At 38.6% G+C, this 18,701-nt stretch overlaps 1 protein-coding gene across 1 annotated transcript in view; it reads right to left on the bottom strand.

Annotated features, from left to right (window-relative positions):
* The window catches only part of LOC104845941 (3-hydroxybutyrate dehydrogenase 2), a 148,769-nt gene that overhangs the window by 93,610 nt on the left and 36,458 nt on the right, over positions 1 to 18,701 (bottom strand). The window lies entirely within an intron of this gene.

The following is an 18,701-nucleotide window of genomic DNA, read 5'->3' as shown; positions in this document are numbered from 1 at the left end:
TATAGATTGAGAGCAGCTTTTTCTTTTTACTTTCTCCCCTGTTCAGCCTTTTAAATATTTTGATCACTTTAAGATGCAGGTTTTTAAAAGTGCTTGATTGGATTTGGAGTCAAGCAGGCTCTGGAACTGGATGACTTGAGTTCAGTCCCAGCTCCACTGCTTTCTAGGTATGTGATCTTGTTCAAGTCATTTATCCTCTCAATTTCTTCATCAGTAAAATGGTCATATTCGTAGTAACCTCACTTGGGCTACACGGATTGCACCGGGTCAGCGCTGCCCAGATAGCTTTCAGTGATAATAGGAATATTCTGTACTGGCACTATCCCAAACAATGGTCGCTAGTCACTGAACATGCAACTAAGGAACTGATTTTTTTTTCTTTTTTGATTTTTAAAAATTTATTGGAAAAAGGTCTACAAGTATTTTTACGTTTGTATGTACACTTCATATTAAGGAAAAAATTAGAATAATTTAGAGTTTAGATAAAATATTCAACTGAATCAACATATTTTAGTTTCCTTAATGTTGAACAATTAGCTGATAAGATAGTTTGAACATGACTTTCAGGGTCCAATACTTTTGAGGTTACCTTAGTTTCTTTGTCTTCAACAAGAAAAGTCTTGATGATAGACCAATTAACAATTCTTGAATAATTAATCTAAATTGTGTGGTAATTCCTGGCATTAGAGAGACTTCTTAGAACTTGTGATGAGGAACTGAATTTTTAATTTCATTCATTTAAATAGCTATGTGTGGCTACAATGTTGGACATCGTAGCACTAGATGATGACTTTAGAGTACTTACCACAGCATTTTATACGCAGTAGGTGAAAGGCAAGCTATTATTTTTTATAATAAAAATATTAGAAATGTATTCTCTTTATTTTGTTGTATAATTAGAAAAACCTTATGTTTCTTTTGTACATTTATAGCATCTTCTGCAGACAATTTTAGAGTTTTTTCAAGAAACAGTATAATAAAAATTCAATCAACATACATTCTGACAAAAAAATGGAAATATTAATTTTCCTAATTAAAATTCTACTTTAATTTTTTACGAACTCCATTCAAAAAGCACTGAAATATGAAAATAACACCAATTCTTGTAGAAAGAAAAATTTCTACCCTAAGAGAGTGAGGAGGATACAAGGAAACAAAACCTTTGTGTCTCACTGAGAAAGCATTGTGTGCAGTGAAGAACTTTGATTTTCTTGGCAAGAAATACTGGACTACATTACAAGGAGATGTTAGAACCTATTTGATAGTATTAGAAACTAAGGTATTTTGATGCTAACAAAATGGACCAAAAGAAAAAAAAAAAAGCCTTTATAGATCTTGATTTAGTTGAGTACAACAAAAAAAACTTGCCTGTCTTATTTTTTTAATTGATAATATTTGTTATACTGTGAAATTTAAAGTGTATAGAATACAAGTTAGAGAAAAAATGTTCAGACTGCATTAAATATCTTGCACATTTAGTCCTCGTTATAAAGCTCATGGACGGCACTGACCCAGCAGTTAGCAGCTTTAAGCTGCCGAGCTGTTTTCTATACCACGTCCTTCACACTTGGCTTCCATAAGAGTGTTTCAGAGTGTTTTTAATGGCATTTTAGAGCGTGACTTTCCTACAGATTATTTCTATCACCTGGTCACTCCTTAGAATGTACTGAGTGAAAAATGCAAGAACACATCCAGTTGCCACACAGATTACCACCTCTGAGACTCCTCTGAGGACATTAAAAAATGTGAGGTCTGAAAAAGAAACGAAAAGACAAACTTCAGGCAGAATTCTTAATCCTTAAGTGCTCAAACTTTACTTCTACAATCACTGGAATAAAACAGCTAATTACATGTGAGGAAGCTTACAGACCCTCTATATCCTTAAATATATGTAACTTAAAATGTTGAGTAAAAAGAGCCTATCTTATAAGATTTGGCTTTCGGTTTTTTGTTATCTTATAAGAAAGGTATGCATATAATTGGAGGCAAATTATGAAACAGGCTAAGATATGATTTGTATAGTTTTTTATGCATTTACTTCAATAAAAGTTTAAAGGGCCTAAGAAAATGTGAAAGACAATTCGTAATGCAGAGCTAATTTGTTCCTTTGCATTATATGCATAGGCTAAATGATTTAGATAGTTTTTTTTTTTTTTTAGCTAAGCTTTCAAATTATCGTTTAAGAGCCTGATTTTTAATCATAAACATGCATTGATTTTAGTATCTCTGATATGTATAGACTGCAGTAACCTAAGAATATGGAAATAAAAATCAAAAACCTCTTCTTATTGTAATGAGTACAAGGGACTTATTCCTTCTCAAATGTTTACTCAAAAAGTCAATCTGAAAAGAAATGATTTTTGAGATTGCTCTTGGAAGAGTCTTTATCTTTTGATTCACCTCTTTGAAAGAGACAAGTAGAACTTATATTTTCCCCCCAGCATAACAGGATTTAGGAAACTGTAACAGAAAATCTTTTGTTAGAACATTGTGCAGAAAACTATATTAAAATCACTCAACACATAAAGCCCTCCTTCACTTGATGTCCTAAGGAAAAATGCACGCAGTAACTAGTTATTTCTTGTTATTGCAGCAACCGTCTCATTTATTTATTTATTTTTAAGACCACCTCTGTAGGATTTTTGTTTAGCTAGGACAATTGTCTGCCAGGTAATGGTGTAACTGTCAAAAGCATCTCTCTGTGATATTAGCACAACACTCAAGCTATGACAGTAAATAATTTACTGTAAGTGTGTAAAGAAAGTAGCTAATACGTTTCAGTGTCTGGTATATTAAAGTTGTTTTTTAAAAAAAGCCTTCTTGGGTCTCATCCCTGGAAATTTCAATAAGTCTGGCAGGCCCTGGGAGCCACAGTTTAAAGGGGCATCTAGGTCGTCCTGATCCAGAAGGTCTATGGGCCACACCGGGAGGGAGGGAGCGGGGTTGGAGTGGGATCCCATTAGAGTCAATCAGGAAGGTTCTTCAGACTATGCACACTTTCTCTTCCCACTTCCAGCCCCACACTCGCCACAACTCTGGATCATAAAAACCCCAGCCCTGACCCTCCCCACTGCCCTCCTTTCTCTCCTCCTCTTCCTCCCCTCCCCCTCCCCGCTGTGATTCTAATGCAAAAGTTATTGCCCTAAAGCAGTAGTTCCTAATCTTGACTGCACTGGTTTCTACTCTGTTTCTGACTGAACTGGCTTAAAGAAGTCCCTGGGTGGTGCAAACAGTTAACCCACTCAGCTGCTAACAGAAAGGCTGGAGGTTCAAGTACACCCAGAGGTGTCTCAGAAGAAAGGCCTGGTGATCTGCTTCTGAAAAATCAGCCACTGAAAACCCTATGGAGCACTAGGTTTTCTGCTCTGCGTGGGGTCGACATGAGTTGGAATCGACTCAACAGCAACTGGTTGGTTGGTTTAGGGTCATATATGGGTATTTTTTAAAACTCCCCAAGTAATTCTAATGTGAGAATGATTTTTTTTAAGGTGTGTACCAGGAAAGCAGTGAGAAAATAAGTTTGGAAAGGTACAGTAAAGTTAAAATAAGGACAAGAGTATACAACTGACCTACTAGGTAAAAGGGATCCTCACTGGTTCTTGAGGAGATAACAGGAGGTAACGCTATGAAAACAATGTTGTGAGAAGATTAACCTGCCAGTATACACAGCAGGCACCGTAAGGCAGGAATGGGCTGGAAGGCAGACCCTGGGGCAGTGTGAAGAGGTCATGCTCTGGTAACTGGAATAAATTATACATAATCATAAAATGGGATGATAACTACAGGGGTTAGAGAAACTGAGAATGCATGGCTTTCCAAGCAGGTATGTTCCCACATAATAATCGGAAGCTAAATTTAGGCTACAATTACCTTTTGTCAATAATACCCAGAACCCTACAAGGTTGAAAATCTTCTCTCTCAATCTTAGAAAATAAGATTAAGAAATGCCAAAGGATAATAAAAACCCCAGAATCAAACCCATTGCTGTTGAGTTGATTCCAACTTAACCCTGTAGGAGAGAGCAGAACTGCTTTGTAGGGTTTCCAAGGTTGTAATCTTTATGGAAGCAGGCTGTCACATCTTTCTCTTGTGGAGCAGCTAGTGGATTCGAACCCTCAACCTTTAGGTTAGCAGCAGAGCACTGAACCATTGTGCCACCAGTGCTCCTTAAAGGGTAATAAAACCAAAAAAAAAAAAAACCAAACCCATTGCCGTCGAGTCGATTCCGACTCATAGCAACCCTATAGGACAGAGTAGAACTGCCCCATAGAGTTTCCAAGGAGCTCCTGGTGGACTCGAACTGCCAACTTTTTGGTTAACAGCTGTAGCACTTAACCACTACGCCCCCAGGGTTTCCTAAAAGGTAATAAAGCTGTTAAATAATAATGTGTGGGAAAATGCCTTAAATTTCTCTTTTATTATTATATAAAAAAGATACGTCTTTATCAGACACTATTTCTTGTTTGCAAGGATCAACAAAACCCATTAAAACCATTGCTGTCACTACCCATGAAATGCTAAAGATGAGGGGACAGAAACTATCCCTCTTTTAAAGCATTCTGCTCCTTCTAAAACAGAATACTTCTAAAACTTGGACGGCTCTGACACTTGTGCTCATTGAAAAAAGCTACTCATCTTTCGTCTTGTCTCCAAGATCAAACTTTCCCAGATCCCTCCAAGCAGAAGCTGTTCTCCTCCTTCTTTAAACCTCACTACTTTGTACCCCCTTATTGCACTTCCTGCAGACTCTGGAACAGCCCATCTTCAGAGACAGGAAGGGAGTAAATGTACCTACTGGTCCTTCTGGGTACAGAACTCCTGGAGTTGTTTTCTCTACTTTTATTTTGCCGTAATCAATTATCAAGCAAATATGCCAGGCTTATAACATTTTAATCTATGTCTCTAGAGTGCAAGAGAACAGTATGTTGAGAACTGCCTAGTTTACCTGTGGAAAATGCCATGCCCAAGCACATGTTGAAGCCTGTGATGGCCAGAATGTCATCGAAGCTGCCGGCAGCCATGAGTAAGGTTGGGACACCGTTTTCAACACCATAGCCTCCTTCCTGCAAAAGGAGCATTGAAGGCACCACAACAGCTGGAGATACAGCACCTAAAACAAAACTAAGCAGGCAGCACTTTAAACATTTCTGATAGTATCTTCTTATCTTTTTTTTTTTTGAAATTATAATAACCTCTGCTCTTTTGGAGGCTAGACTTTGTAGATTTTATCTACAGTTTTTCAAATGGTAGAGAAGCACCAAACCAGAAACACACACACAAATCCCACAGAACACAGTCTTTCAAAGCACGACCATAGACAACCTGCCCTGAATACATAGGTTGCCTGAAAAGAAAGGAAAAAGAAAAAAAGATCTGTCCCTGGGTGGTGCAAATGGCTAACACACTTAGCTGCCAACTGAAAGTTGGCGGTTCAAGTCCACCCAGAGGTGCCTCAGAAAAAAGGCCTGGTGATTTACCTCTGAAAAATCAGAAACTGAAAACCCTGCGGAGCACAGTTCTACCCTGACACACACGGGGTTGGTCGCCATAAGTCAGAATTGGCTCGATGGCAGTTAGTAAACAGAAGACCTAATGAGGTTAAGCCCCAGAAATCTGCCTTTTTCTTAAACAAAGCATTCATGTTACCAGGTTTGAAAAACACTGCCACATATATTTTAGATTGGAAGCCAGTGACACTATCAGGACTTGGTATGTAATGTAAGAAAACAGATTAGGAGAAGAGGATTGAGATAACAGTGATAGTGGTGACAATAATGGCAGCAGCAGGAGTAACAGGAAGGAGGACTTTACATGCCAAACATTATTTTAAGCACTTTACATGCATTAACTAATTTAATTCTCGTAACAACCCTATGAGGTAGATTCAATCATAATCATTTTACAAACAAGAATTGAGGTGCAGAAAGGTTAAGTAATTTGCCAAAAGTCACCTGTTATAAAGTTGCAGAGCTAAAATCTGAACCCAGGCAGTATAGCTCCAGAGTCTGAACCATGACAAGTAAGAGCTTACTTTCTACCTACTTAACCAAAACTAGTTACTGTAGAGTTGACTCCAGCTCATGGTGACCTCATGCTTATCAGAGTAGAACTGCACCACACAGGGTTTTCAATGGCTGATTTTTTGGAAGTAGAGTGCCAGGCCTTTCTTTTGAGGTACCTCCGGGGGGGACTAAAGCCTCGAACCTTTCAGTTAGGAGTTAAGCTTAGCCATTTGCACCACCAGGGGACTCTTGCTACCCACTTGTTGTTACTAAATACAAGTACTTCTTTATTTATTTACTTCTCATGATTCTTAATCATGAAAAGTAAGGACTGACAATAGGGGGAAGAACACAGCAGAACCACCAAATCACAACAGTCTGGTGACGAGGAAGGAGGAAAACAGTCCTAGGCATTGATGACTGTTGATATGTTTATTATCCTTTCTACAGACTTGAGGTGAGATCCTGTATCTCTCTTACCAGCATGGAACTAAACCAAAAAACCAAACGCACTGCCATCGAGTTGATTCTGACTCATAGCGACCCTATAGGACAGAGTAGAACTGCCACATGTGGTGTCCAAGGAGCGGCTGGTGGATTTGAACTGTCAACATTTCGGTTAGCAGCCAAGCTCTTAACCACTGTGCCACTAGGGCTCTCTGTAGAGATTTACAACCTTGGAAACCCTGTGGGGTCACTATGAGTCAGAATTGACTCAATGGCAGTTGGTTTGGCATGGAACCAGGGGCAGGTAAAAGATCATTATTTCTCCAATAAGTTTAAATTACTATAATCACTGTAAAAGTTAGAGCCTATAGAAACATATACTATATTTCAAAGTTAGGATATTTAGATTATGCTGAAATGTCTATGTTGCGTTTTCTTAAGTAAATGTCCTTAAGTAAATGCTAACATGCATTCTCTTGTATGGAATCACAGAAAGGCCTAACTCTGTGTATGTTTTCACATGGACAAAGAAAAATCATTACCCCAGTATAAATCCCCATCGCCATGGTAAACCCATTAGGAAGTGGGTAAGAAGGGCAGAAGTGCCTGCCTCCACAAGACATGGACCCATGGATAGTCTCTTGCAAACACGCTTCAGCTTCTTCAGGGTCTGAAATATAAAAACAGACACACTAACCTAATTTTCTAAAGATATGCAGAGATGGACTTGAGGTATGAGATGACCTTAAACTTTTTGTTCAACATTTAGATCATGTATGGGTCAACATAAACCTTCCAGGTAATGAGTTTTATTTAGCAAACACTTCGGTATTCTAAGTGTTTCAGAGTTAATTTGTTTAGACCTCAAGGCCACACTGAGATAGGTAGCATTATTCTCCCCATTTTTCACACGTCCTCTTGTAAAAAGGCACAACTTAATTTGCTCAAGGTCATGAAACCGGTGAGTGGTAGAGCCACGTTTTGAGCTCAGGCAAGCAGTGGACAGAATCTGTGCTCATAATCCCCGCATTAGCTGACTTAACCCTCTCAGCACTAGCTTTATTTACCATTTGTGGCCCCAGAGTGAGGCTAGGGCGAATAGCCTCATTTGGTTCATGACATCCCCCAAGAACATTTATTCCTGCTTTCAAAACATAAATGGAAAACCAAACCATGAGTCTCATTTTATACACTAGAAAGTTTCCTGAGCCAGAATAGTTAGCCGTAAGCATGTACACAGGGCTTTACACACCAGAAATAAGATGTCTCCTCCCTCACTGACTGTAGTTTATACCTATGGCCTGTATCTCTGTCAGAGAAAAGGGGAGCCTTTATTCTTGGTGCTGCCCCCACTTTGCTTTCTCCAAGAAAGCACAGGAATATGTTCTGAGGTCTTGTGAAGCATAAAGTACTAGCTGTACAACAGTCCTGTATGAAATAAATGCTACTCCCTCCTTGAGATTGTCACGCAAAGAGTCCACATTCATTCTGTAAAGCTCAGTGATTATAAACACTTGCAATATTGGAGGAGTAAAATTCCTATTCAGTAATTAGAAATCCACCTCATACCTGTAAATCCACTTCAAGGCCGGCACGAACCAATATTATACACAGGGCTATGCTTCTCAAAGAGGAAGACCATTCGTGCTCAATCTGTACATTATCACTGATGACCGGGACATTCCTGATTAGAAACCCAGCAAGCAGCATACCTTGAACGGAGAAGTCAAACAGCTCTTGTTGTTAGTTTCCAAACACAGAAAATATTTCTCAGCACGTTAGATGTGCAAGAGACGACTGTATAATCCTAGGGACCACTTCCTTTATGCTTAGTCCTTGGATAACACTAAGATTTTAAGAAGTCTGAGTAATACAATAAATTACAGGGGCAAAGAAAAGATTCTGACAAGCAGATTAAAGAGACAGATTAGGATAGTTAATATTCCCCAAAAATACCTGAACCTAAAAAGTAAGAAACAGGATGCAGCATTTAGAAAGACTATGATCAAATTCCAAATATAAAATGTTTTATTACAGTGTCCAATTCAGTCATCCCTTCGGGTACAAACAGCAGTTTCTGAAATTATGTGCCATGTCAGGTTACCTAAAATATCAACAAATACTTACATGGTTAAATTTTTCCTTCAAATCAGATAATTTAAAAATGCCTAACCTACTTTGCTTCTAAGCAACAGCTTTGGTGAATTATGATGGGATGGGCACCGCTGCCCTTTCAAGTCAGCTGGTGACTCTTCTTTCATTCATCCATTCAACATTCACCAAATGCTTTCAGTATTTTAGACACTATGTCCGCTGGTCTTGTGGTTCCTGCTGATCGCACCAGTGCTGCCGTTTCTCTGCTTCTTGGCTCTGCTGTCCTTGTCACCACTTCTCTTGGTCTTCAGTGTTATTAACTAAATATTACAGCCCTTTCATTTGAGTCCAGGAGGTCCTCAGCACAGGGACCCTGGGTTCAAAGAACGTACACCTCTCCAGGCTCTTGTAGATCTAGAGGTCCCCAAAAAACCTCTGTGAGATTGATTGCTTATACAGGAAAAATCCTTGGCTTTCCTAGTGAGATGGTAAACTCACCAAGTCTATTGGGTGGACTGCAAGCCACTTAGGTGGATAGCACAGAAACCAATCCCTGCAAGCCACTTAGGCACACAGCAAACTGACCAATACCTTGCAAGCCACTTAGATGGATAACAAACAGATCAATCACATGGAAGATTGCAGCCTGACCAATCATTTTGGAAGTGTTGTAAACCGAAGGTCAGAAAGGCCACATGAAAGAAACCCATTGCACCACAGTTGACGCACCTAAGGAATTACTGAATGAAGATGTTAATCATCGAGGCTGATAATATAAAAGAAAAAGAGATGGCTATACATTATGTAGCCATGAATCACCTCTGAAGTAGTCTTGAAAAAAACAAAAGCAAAAAAAAAAATATATATATATATATATACACACACACACTTTAGGCTTTGTGGACCATACAAGAACAAACCTTCTGATCAAGCCTCTAGATCTCACAATGAATTGACGTAAAAGGGACTGAGGAACATGCTAAACATCACCATTGAGATACAATTGACTAAATTTAGACTCTGTGAAACATTACACTACAAAACCAGGTTTTTTCAACAATGATTTGCTTTAAAATAACTTGGGAGTAGCTGAAACAATTTCTGCCTACTTTAAAAAATTTCTGTAGTAGAAATTTTTTGAGAAAATGATACTCCTCTATCAGGGAAGGTGTTCAACCAAGGGAGAGGTCTCCATGGGCTGAGAGGAAAGAAGAGGATACCTGCCAATCAAAACTAGGCCATTGGCAAGGGTAAAGTGTCTCAGGGAAATTGTTTCACATTCATTTCAGAAACAAACAAATATCCTCTCATCACCCATCCCTGGAAATTATCTCAATTAACTCTGAAAAATATAGAACAGGCGGTCATCACATATATTCTGTGTCTTAATATGTCTTTTTTATGGATTCAGATAATGTTTTGGCTTTGGACAATGGTCCTAATATCTTTAAAAAAAGGTAAACTTTATCACAAGTGTAACAGTATAAAAACAGACATAAGATTAATCATGTATGTACTTTTCAGAGTATTTTCAGTTATCTTAGAGATTAAATGGGATCACTGCAAAGCTTTCTCTCTTTGCAATGTTGTATTTTGCTTACAATAATAGACTTGGATTGGTAAAGGGAAGGTGAGGAGTAAAGAACATTTTTATAGAGGCTAGAACATTGGTCTTCAGTTTCAGCTGTACGTTATAATATTAGTGTCATCTGGGGAGTTTAAAAAATTCTATTGCCCAGGCTGTATTCCATACTAATTAATCCAAGATCTCTGGGGGCATTTAAAAAAATTCCCCAGATGATTCCCATGTGCAGTCAGGCTTTAGAACTAATGATCCTTCTACTTAGAGCGTGGTCTTGGAGTTTATTAGAAATGCAGAATCTCAGGCCCCATCTCAGACCTGTTCAGTTAGAATCCGGATTTTAACACAATCCCAAGGTCATTCTTATGTACAATAAAGCTTGAGAAGCACTGATACAGATGCAGGGGTCAGCAAACGTTTACTGTATAGGGCCAGATAATATATATTTTAAGGCTTTGCGGGGCTTACAGTCTCTGTTACAAGTACAAAACTCTGTGTTACAGTGCAAAAGCAGCCACACATAACGTGTAAACAAATGAGCCTGATGTGTCCCAGTAAAACTTAACTGACAAAAAAAAAAAGGTGGCTTGTGAACCCCTAATCTATAGTACACAGGCATAATTGGGAATAACTCATTTTAATAATAATTCAATTAATAACATTGTTGCTGTTGTTGTGTACTGTCAAGTTGATTCAGACTCATAGTGAGCCTATAGGACAGAGTAGAGCTGCCCCATAGGGTTTCCTAGGCTGTAATCTTTATGGGAGAAGATCACCAGGTCTTTTCTTCTGTGGAGCTGCTGGTAGGTTCGCACCTCCCACCTTTCAGTTACCAGTCAAGCACTTAACCGTTGTGCCACCTAGGCTCCTTATTAACAACATTAGGGAACAAAAAGTAACCATGAGAAATGAAATAACTTCCGTTTACCTAAAGTTTAAAAACATATTGAGAAATAGTTTATATTAAGATGTAAATAATTCCACTCCTTTTTACTATATTTAGCTTCAACTTGTGACCACAAATTCAAAAACAAATAATTTTGGCCTAAGATAACAACTCTGATTTTCCTCACAATTATAAGCTAACAACAACAAAAATCCTTTTAGTTTGGGGAATGTGTAAAAAGCAAGTGATTTTTGAATAAAACTTAGTGATTAGTAAATCTGTTACAAATAAAAAATATCTTTTGTGGTAAGCTGAAAGTGGTAAATTAAAATTTTGCAACTAATGTAATTTTAAAAGGAAATATTAAAGGCATGATAGCTAATTTTAAGAGTAATTTGCATGTATGTCCTGGGTGGGCATTCTCCTGCCTCCAGAAGAACTTTTTTGTCTATTTTTTTAAGACCATATTGTATTTTAAATATATCCAGAGGTGTGCTATTAAACGCTTAACAATCGGCTCTCCAAAAATGTATGCACCTTTATATTTGTATATAAGTTTATTAGTGTGTATTATAAAATTTAATCATATAAATGATACACTGTGCAGCACACAATTTACAAATATACAAGACTCTTCACTGTAAACTCTATGTAGCCAATTGATTCTCACAGGTTGCTCTCATGGGTTTTTGTGGAGCTGTATTCATAACCAACTATGGTTGCAGTTCAACCGTGACTTGACAAAATCAGATTACAAATAATGCTTGATTACCATTTGGTTCAGCAAAGAAGTCACTCATCACTGATGAACAAGTGTAGCTTCACCATGAATGCTAGTTGGTATTTTTGGTTATGTGACTGAACAAGATGAAAACGAAACAAGATATACGTCAGAGCTTCACACATTTGTCAATGAAGTGAGTGACTTCTTTGCCAAACCAGAAATTGGTTTTTGAATTCTAGAAGAAAATATCCTCATTTTTTTTGTGTGATTCACAAGGCAAAGGCTACAGACATGATATACTTTTAAGTTTAATCTGAATTATTAACATTTTTTCCATAACATTTTAAATCTAGACGACTGATAAAACAATCAACAAAACAATATCTCAATCCCTGATTTGTGGCATTTTCTGACTCTGTGGTATAGATACTCCCAACGTGGCCGATTTTAAGCCACTAACACTACGTCACGGAATGTGGAGCCCGGAAGAGGCACAGCAGCACACCACCATAGAGTGTTTCTGCCATTAAGATACAATAGACACAGATAGTCTTAAGAGCACAGATAAACGGAAAATGTAGTAAAATCATTAGGAAGTTATGAATTTTGAGTATTTCCTGCTCTTTAATATAAATTATTTAATGTTATGTTTATATAATCTAGTATTTTATAATAGACATGTTTAACAACTGGCTCACAAAATTCCTCACAAAATTAAAAATTGGCTTCTGCGAGCTGGTACAAATTGGCTCTAGCACACCAAATACACTTTTATTTCCCCCAAATTTCCAAACTACTATTTAAAAAAAAATATGATTTACTCTGAAGAAAACAGGAGGTGATTAGCACTTACCAAGAAGAGGAGGCAATTTAGTAAACTCAATGAGCCTGAACAGTTTATCTCCAACGATGGCACAATAGTACAGGATCATGATTCCAAATAGGTTTCCTCCAGGGAGACTTTGACTGCTGGTAATTGACCCAACAACCATGGTAACTGAAATAAACCAGGAAAACTAGTTTCTGTCAATAAATTGTCATATGCAGCCTTGGATATTATTTAAAAATTGCTTTCTTAAAAAAATATTGAGTAGTAAGTAATGAACATATTAGTAGCTAAAGAAACTACCAATATTTAGAAAGCTGTACATTAAAACAGTCTTGTTTCTTTCAAGAAACAATTCTTTCAAGTCTCATGATATGGGTCTTACTATGTTGCATTTTATTCTTTTTTTTTCCTAAGTGAAAGTTTACAGAGCAAATTAGTTTCTCATTAAACAGTTAGTACACAAATTGTTTTGTGACACTGGTTGCCAAACCTGTGATATGTCAACACTCTTCCCTTCTCTACCCCAGATTCCCTGTTTCCATTTGTCCAGTTTTCCTGCCATTTCACCTTTGCTTTTATGCTGCTGTGCCCATTAGTCTCACATACATTATTGACTATAGTGCATTTTAATTTACTGCATTTACATGCTTGCTTTCAAGTCTTTGAATAACAGCTATATTTCCTGTTGTTCTCAACTATATATTTTGACTTTCTAATTAGACTATAAATTCTTTAAATGTACGAATTGGCTTCAATTTTTCTTTTTTTTTTTCTTCCAATGTTCACTTTAGTGCTCTTCAATCAAAATGGTCTTAATAATGCTTGTTCATTAACTCTAAGATTTAAACATAAGTTTATACTGTACATTTTAATAATATAAAAGATACATTGTTTATCATAAATTTTTATAATATAAAATATATATGGGGCAGCACATAATTCACAATAAACAATAACATCAAATATATAAAATAATAGAGGATTATGTTGTCAGGAAACAAAATTTATGAAAACATTTTTAATATTACAACAAAAATATTTAGGGCCAAGATGGCGGACTAGGTGGACGCTACCTCGGATCCCGCTTGCAACAAAGAATCGGAAAAACAAGTGAATTGATCACATACATAACAATCTACGAACTCTGAACAACAAACACAGATTTAGAGACGGAGAACGAACAAATACGGGGAGACAGCAACTGTTTTCAGAGCCAGGAGCCAGCGTACCAGTCAGGTGACCTTTGGAGCCCGATTTGGGGCAGAGCCCAGGGGGGCAGACGGCACTAGCCCCCGAACTCATCCCGGGACGGGGCCCAGACGGTTCGCGCGGACGGCGTGGTGGCGCAGCCGGTGGGAGAAGTCCCCGGGAGGCAGTGACTGGTCTTGGAGCGGGTAGAGCAGCGGCCCAGCCGGGGAGCCATCCCGCCGGGATTTTGGTGGGCGTGGGCAGGGCATGAGCGCGGAGAGCAGCCACAGCCCCCTGAATTGTCCCCGGGGGGGCCCAGCCGTTTGTGCAGGCGGCGCCCAGCCGGTTCGCGCGAGCGGCGCGGTGGCACAGCCGGTGGGAGAAGGCCCCAGAAGGCAGTGACTGATCTTGGAGCAGGGAGAGCAGCATCCCAGCCGGGGAGCCGTCCCGCCGGGATTTTGGCGGGCGGGGCGTGAGCAGGGGGTACAGCTCCACCCCCCTGAATTGACCCCTGGGCGTCCCAGCCTGTTGGCGCGGGCGGCGTGGCAGCGCAGCCGGTGGGAGAAGTTCCCGGGAGACAGTGGCTGGTCTTGGAGTGGGGAGAGCGGCGTCCCAGCTGGGACACGCAGTCGTGGCGCAGACGTGGGGAGCTGCTCTGCTCTCCTGAGCTGACCCCGGCGGGGGAGCCCACCCAGTTCGTGGGGGCAGCGCGTGATGCGGCTGGCAGGACGGGGAGTCCCCGGGAGGCAGCGACTGATTTTGGTGTTGGGAGTGCACTGTCCCAGTAGGGGAGCCTCAACTTTGGGGGTGGGGCTGACAGCGGAGGATCTGACCGTGACGCCAGCAGGCCAGACCCCCCGGGGGCAATCTCCACACAGCCAGTACATATAGGCGACGCGCCCCGCGGAAATCTCAGATATAATAGTCATTCCAAGTAAGACAAGCAACTCTGGCTATATTCTGAGGTGCTACTCTCCTAGCTCTCTGATCCCTCCCCCACCCTCCCCAGGCGGCTCCATTAACATCCTAATAGCCTGAGCCAGAGGGAGAACTCTGATAGGGATCTGACTGCATTTTTTTTTTTAGCGGATTTTCTTGAAAAACTAGTTTCCCAGTGATGGGTTGGAGACAGCAGTCTATATCAAACCACATAAAGAAGCAGACCATGACAGCTTCTCCAACCCCCCAAACAAAAGAATCAAAATCTTTCCCAAATGAAGATACAATCCTGGAATTATCAGATACAGAATATAAAAAACTAATTTACAGAATGCTTCAAGACATCACAAATGAAATAAGGCAAACTGCAGAAAAAGCCAAGGAACACACTGATAAAACTGTTGAAGAACTCAAAAAGATTATTCAAGAACATAGTGGAAAAATTAATAAGTTGCAAGAATCCATAGAGAGACAACATGTAGAAATCCAAAAGATTAACAATAAAATTACAGAATTAGACAATGCAATAGGAAGTCAAAGGAGCAGACTCGAGCAATTAGAATGCAGACTGGGACATCTGGAGGACCAGGGAATCAACATCAACATAGCTGAAAATAAATCAGATAAAAGAATTTAAAAAAATGAAGAAACCCTAAGAATCATGTGGGACTCTATCAAGAAGGATAACCTGCGAGTGATTGGAGTCCCAGAAGAGGGAGAGGAGACAGAAAACACAGAGAAAATAGTTGAAGAACTCCTGACACAAAACTTCCCTGACATCATGAAAGATGAAAGGATATCTATCCAAGATGCTCATCGAACCCCATTTAAGATGGATCCAAAAAGAAAAACACCAAGACATATTATCATCAAACTTGCCAAAACCAAAGATAAAGAGAAAATTTTAAAAGCAGCCAGGGAGAAAAGAAAGGTTTCCTTCAAGGGAGAATCAATAAGAATAAGTTCAGACTACTCAGCAGAAACCATGCAGGCAAGAAGGGAATGGGACGACATATGCAGAGCACTGAAGGAGAAAAACTGGCAGCCAAGGATCATATATCCAGCAAAACTCTCTCTGAAATATGAAGGCGAAATTAAGATATTTACAGATAAACACAAGTTTAGAGAATTTGCAAAAACCAAACCAAAGCTACAAGAAATGCTAAAGGAGATTGTTTGGTCAGATAACCAATAATATCAGGTACAAGCACAATACAAGGTCACAAAACAGAACGTCCTGACATCAATTCAAATAGGGAAAGCACAAAAACAAACAAATTAAGATTAATTCTAAAAAATAAATAAATAAATAAAATAATACACATAACAGGGAATCATGGAAGTCAATAGGTAAAAGATCACAATAATCAAAAAGAGGGACTAAATACAGGAGGCATTGAACTGCCAGATGGAGAGTGATAGAAGGCGATATAGAAAGATACAAGTTAGGTTTTTACTTAGAAAAATAGGGGTAAATAATAAGGTAACCACAAAAAGGAATATCAACTCCATAACTCAAGATAAAAGCCAAGAAAAACGTAACGACTCAACTAACATAAAGTCAAACATTATGAAAATGAGGATCTCACAATTTACTAAGAAAAACGCCTCAGCACAAAAAAGTATGTGGAAAAATGAAATGGCCAACAACACACATGAAAAGGCATTAAAATGACAGCACTAAAAACTTATTTATCTATAATTACGCTGAATGTAAATGGACTAAATGCACCAATAAAGAGACAGAGAGTCACGGACTGGATAAAGAAACACGATCCGTCTATATGCTGCCTACAAGAGACACCCCTTAGACTTAGAGACACAAACAAATTAAAACTCAAAGGATGGAAAAAAATATATCAAGCAAACAATAAGCAAAAAAGAAGAGTAGCAATAGTAATTTCTGACAAAATAGACTTTAGACTTAAATCCACCACAAAGGATAAAGAAGGACACTATATAATGATAAAAGGGACAACTGATCAGGAAGACATAACCATATTAAATATTTATGAACCCAATGACAGGGCTGCAAGATACATAAATCAAATTTTAACAGAATTGAAAAGTGAGAAAGACACCTCCACAATTATAGTAGGAGACTTCAACACACCACTTTCGGAGAAGGACAGGACATCCAGTAAGAAGCTCAATAGAGACACGGAAGGCCTACTTACAACAATCAACCAGCTTGACCTCATTGACTTATACAGAACTCTCCACCCAACTGCTGCAAAATATACTTTTTTTTCTAGTGCACATGGAACATTCTCTAGAATAGACCACATATTAGGTCATAAAACAAACCTTTGCAGAGTCCAAAACATCGAAATATTACAAAGCATCTTCTCAGACGACAAGGCAATGAAACTAGAAATCAATAACAGAAAAACTAGGGAAAAGAAATCAAATACTTGGAAACTGAACAATACCCTCCTGAAAAAAGACTGGGTTATAGAAGACATCAAGGAGGGAATAAGGAAATTCATAGAATGCAACGAGAATGAAAATACTTCCTATCAAAACCTCGGGGACACAGCAAAAGCAGTGCTCAAAGGCCAATTTATATTGATAAATGCACACATACAAAAAGAAGAAAGAGCCAAAATCAGAGAACTGTCCCGACAACTTGAACAAATAGAAAGTGAGCAACAAAAGAACCCATCAGGCACCAGAAGAAAACAAATAATAAAAATTAGAGCTGAACTAAATGAATTAGAGAACAGAAAAACAATTGAAAGAATTAACAAAGCCAAAAGCTGGTTCTTTGAAAAAATTAACAAAATTGATAAACCATTGGCTAGACTGACTAAAGAAAAACAGGAAAGGAAACAAATAACCCGAATAAGAAACGAGAAGGACCACATCACAACAGAGCCAAATGAAATTAAAAGAATCATTTCAGATTACTACGAAAAATTGTACTCTAACAAATTTGCAAACCTAGAAGAAATGGATGAATTCCTGGAAAAACACTACCTACCTAAACTAACACATTCAGAAGTAGAACAACTAAATAGACCCATAACAAAAAAAGAGATTGAAACGGTAATGAAAAAAACTCCCAACAAAAAAAAGCCCTGGCCCGGACGGCTTCACTGCAGAGTTCTACCAAACCTTCAGAGAAGACTTAACACCACTACTACTGGAGGTATTTCAAAGCATAGAAAAAGACAGAATACTACCCAACTCATTCTATGAAGCTACCATCACCCTGATACCAAAACCAGGTAAAGACACTGCAAAAAAAGAAAATTATAGACCTATATCCCTCATGAACATAGATGCAAAAATCCTCAACAAAATTCTAGCCAATAGAATCCAACAACACATCAAAAAAATAATTCACCCCGATCAAGTGGGATTTATACCAGGTATGCAAGGCTGGTTTAATATCAGAAAAACCATTAATGTAATCCATCACATAAATAAAACAAAAGATAAAAACCACATGATCCTATCAATTGATGCAGAAAAGGCATTTGACAAAGTTCAACACCCATTTATGATAAAAACTCTTACCAAAATAGGAATTGAAGGAAAATTCCTCAACGTAATAAAGGGCATCTATGCAAAGCCAACAGCCAATATCACTCTAAATGGAGAGAACCTGAAAGCATTTCCCTTGAGAACGGGAACCAGACAAGGATGCCCTTTATCACTGCTCTTATTCAACATCGTGCTTGAAGTCCTAGCCAGGGCAATTAGGCTAGACAGAGAAATAAAGGGTATCCAGATTGACAAGGAGGAAGTAAAGCTATCACTATTTGCAGATGACATGATCTTATACACGGAAAACCCTAAGGAATCCTCCAGAAAACTACTGAAACTAATAGAAGAGTTTGGCAGAGTCTCAGGTTATAAAATAAACATACAAAAATCACTTGGATTCCTCTACACTAACAAAAAGAACACTGAAGAGGAAATAACCAAATCAATACCATTCACAGTAACCCCCAAGAAGATAAAATACTTAGGAATAAATCTTACCAAGGATGTAAAAGACCTAT

The sequence above is a fragment of the Loxodonta africana genome, chromosome 5 (assembly GCF_030014295.1).
Source record: "Loxodonta africana isolate mLoxAfr1 chromosome 5, mLoxAfr1.hap2, whole genome shotgun sequence".
In the NCBI taxonomy this organism is placed as follows: Eukaryota; Metazoa; Chordata; class Mammalia; order Proboscidea; family Elephantidae; genus Loxodonta; species Loxodonta africana.
Note: the sequence above shows the minus strand (reverse complement) of the source record. Positions and strands in the feature narration are given on the sequence as shown.